Raw genomic sequence first — 2,918 nt, 5'->3', positions numbered from 1 at the left:
AAAATATGTAAGAATAACAGGGTATATAAAATAATGTAAACAAACAAACAAAGATAACTTAACATTATCTACAGCGTGGAAATAAAGTGATTATTTTCATGCTTGTAAATAACACTGTGTTTATGCCTGCCCTAAACACAGGCCTATTAAGTACATCAAGCGTAACCTATTTATTTCCCCCTTGATAAAAATCCTCCTGTTTGCGTAACAGTGGGGATAGTTCGACTCTGGCTAAGATGAGAAGCCAGGTTACTGGTTATTAATGCACAGTAAAAATAAGAACCCTTCATTGCTCATCCACGCGCAGAGATCATTTGTTATATAAGATGGAGAAGAAAACTGCTATGAATGTCAGGCTTAGTTATTTCTCATGCACAATGGATTATAATTCACTCTATAACTTATATCCCAGGGTGGAGGAATTCATCTTCATTTTAAAGACACTTCCTAAGCCAGTGTTTTGTCTCAGATAAAACCATGGGTGTGATTTATTTTGGCTCAAGGCCCTTGTATTTCATTAGGCCTATTGTGAACTGAAAACTTTCCTGATGTAAAGTGACATTGCGCTCGAGCCGAATGGTGATGAATGAAATCGGTTTTCACAGCCTTTAGCTTCACTCAGATAACCTACATAATTCTGTCTTCAAGGCAACATTTTCTTTTCTCCTCACTGCTGCAGTGTCAAATGTACAGTTCAACCAGCCGAGCTGCTGACAATCTAACCGTGGCGAACCATCCGACGACAGGAGCAAAGATACAGATTTTCTTCTCCATCTTTGTCCGACGGCGTTCTCTCTCATTTTAAGAGCGTTATTTTCTTTATTTCACGCTGTATTCGCCGTCAAACAGCCTGTGTTTGTCTGCCAATTGGTTCCGCTCCTGCGATAAACTCTCTCCACACTCTGTGTTCAACAACTTTAAACTGACACAGATTATGTAGATTTCTTTCACAATATACTTGTTTGTGACATTAGCTGTGAAATGTTTTTTCATATAATAACACATTGTTTGCTTCAAGATTAACGATGTCAACAAAATTGGGAAACAAGCGTATTAATTAAAGATGCATTTTTCAGCAGTTCCATCACCAGAAAGAAGATATTAAACCACTAAGAAACACACTGAACACAAATTAGTAAATAAAATCTATAGTCAGAGGGTTGTGGCAGTCCTGTTGGAAACCAGTCTGGAGTTTGAGACTGGGGATCACCCAGTACTGAAGGACACTGTAGGTTCTGGCCAAATTTTCCGGTTCTCAGGAACCAGGTTCTTAGGTCTAGACAGGTTAAATGACAGAGATGATGTACTGAGGGTGGACTTCATCATATTTTTTTCCTCTTTTCATCGCAGGTCATTGATCCACCAGACAGTTTCCCTGAGATTAGAAACATTTTGCAGGGTTTTTAATCTCAGTGTCGTGGCTGGGACTGACGGCAGCGTAGCCTCAGACCTAAATAATGAAGGAAACGCATAAAATACACATCAAATAGAATAAATACATAGGATCAGCATAACTCAGGGAGCTATGACATATCAAAGTAACAGAATAATTCAGAAAATAAATAAATAAATAAAAACGCAGTGACATTATCCACTTTATCGTCTTTTTAATCACTTCATAAAAATCACTTTAATTAAAGTTTGGTCACAGACAATGGGTTCCCCGTCAAAGGGATGGAAATAAATTGTGGGCCCACGTGACTTAGACTGTCTCTGTAATATTTCATCATCTTTGTGCAGTTTTATTACACAGTACAGGTGGTTTACGTGTAATGTCACAGTATTTTCTGTATTCACCAAGTCATGTCACCGTTTGCTCTGACAATCTCTTGTGGCATTTGCTGCTGGTTCAGAGTCAGATGACATTTTCACTTTGTTGGACAGGCTTTCTCCTCTGTTGTCTGTTTTTATGTTTTATTTATTTATAAAGGCTGACAAATGTCATGTCCTCTACATTTGCATATATAAAGGTAGAGGAAAAGTTGTGAAATATAAATAATAAAGCTGATGTTTGATCATTGTAAATTCTGTTAACCACATATTTGGACAACTCCAGCGTTTCATAGAGACAATATTAAGACGTTTTGGAGAAACTGTAACAGCTGACGTCAGGAGCTGAGGCTCTGTTATTGTTGAGGGCTAAACACTGGCCAGTGATGTTGACAAACCAAATCAATACTGGTCTTTCAGGATCAATGTTCCCATCTGGAAATTTCCTTTTCAGTAATCGGTCTGTCAGCACTAGAGTAATTCCGTAGACACCACAGAGACCATAAAACACTGTTCACAACAAGGACAACAGATAATGGGGTATTATCAGTGGTGTCATGGTGCTGCTCCTCAATATTATTCCATCTGAATGAGGTATTGTACTACCCCTCAACCCTTAAATAAACCAAGGAGATATTTTTAGTGCTATTTAGAGAATTTAAAGTAAGTAAAACAAATTATAATTTAATTTCTTCTATTATTTGATGCATTTAAATTCTAGTTTGCATTTTTTGAATAATAGTACATCAAACGTTTCTCCACTGACTTCACCCACTTATTCATCCATCTGTCCATCCATGGTCATTAACAGTCATCACTTCAAGGTACCACCTGTTTATTGCTACCGACCATCCAAAGTGTTTTTATTTTTGGGCCCATTAAAACAAACGCATTGACTTGTGAGATAAATGAGGTTATTTCCTGTGAGGAATCAATTCTTCTTCTTACGTTTTCCAGTTTTGATTATGTCTATCTCCTGTACTCACCAGAGACTGGAAGTGATTGCCCAGTAGATTTGGTGTCTGACTTGAACTGAAAAGGTCTAAATTGACTTTAGTTTAATTTCAGCAGCCCTGATTCTTTTTTAGCGTCTCTTTAGAATTCATTTTAATTAATTTGTTCCTTTTTTCAATTTACTTCATCTCCCC

The 2,918-nt window shown here is 37.3% G+C and overlaps 1 protein-coding gene across 3 annotated transcripts in view; it reads left to right on the top strand.

The window, feature by feature from the left end:
* The window catches only part of ttyh2 (tweety family member 2), a 41,027-nt gene that overhangs the window by 14,877 nt on the left and 23,232 nt on the right, over positions 1-2,918 (top strand). The gene's annotated exons all lie outside the window — the stretch shown is intronic.

The sequence above is a fragment of the Cynoglossus semilaevis genome, chromosome 8, assembly GCF_000523025.1.
Source record: "Cynoglossus semilaevis isolate Cse_v1.0 chromosome 8, Cse_v1.0, whole genome shotgun sequence".
NCBI lineage: Eukaryota > Metazoa > Chordata > Actinopteri > Pleuronectiformes > Cynoglossidae > Cynoglossus > Cynoglossus semilaevis.
Note: the sequence above shows the minus strand (reverse complement) of the source record. Positions and strands in the feature narration are given on the sequence as shown.